General features: G+C 63.4%; 1 protein-coding gene across 1 annotated transcript in view; it reads right to left on the bottom strand.

The window, feature by feature from the left end:
* LOC119591303 (epidermal growth factor receptor-like) overlaps positions 1 to 396 on the bottom strand; it is a gene marked incomplete in the record, with an annotated part of 71,591 nt that overhangs the window by 15,942 nt on the left and 55,253 nt on the right. The window contains 1 exon segment of the mRNA XM_037940030.1: positions 1 to 256.

The following is a 396-nucleotide window of genomic DNA, read 5'->3' as shown; positions in this document are numbered from 1 at the left end:
GGCACTAGGAGGAGTTTTTTGTGGTACGAGTTTGTGAGCTCAGCCAAGCGACAGCGCTCCGAGCAGACCCCCAGACTCATCGTGCATCTCGGGGGATCCTGAGGCTGGGGTGGTCATCAGGTGCCCAGGGCAGCGTCCGCCTTCATGCTGACTCACACTCGCCCGCCACACGCCCATGCCCTGCTCTCCAGGCGCGCGCCCTCTCGCTCCGCCCTCGTCTGCGGGCCGGAGGCGACGTCACCATCTTGTTCGGCATCTGCTTGTGGCACCGCGAAAGGGGGGAAGGGGAACGGTTAGAGACATGCTACAAGACTCCAGCGGAGTGACAGAACAGCCAGAGCCTTGCTGAGGAACCGAGCGTTGACTTCGCCTTTGGTGGTGTTCCCGGACCGTGCC

Source organism: Penaeus monodon, chromosome 28 (genome assembly GCF_015228065.2).
Source record: "Penaeus monodon isolate SGIC_2016 chromosome 28, NSTDA_Pmon_1, whole genome shotgun sequence".
Lineage (NCBI taxonomy): Eukaryota > Metazoa > Arthropoda > Malacostraca > Decapoda > Penaeidae > Penaeus > Penaeus monodon.
This window is presented reverse-complemented; position numbering and strand designations above follow the sequence as displayed.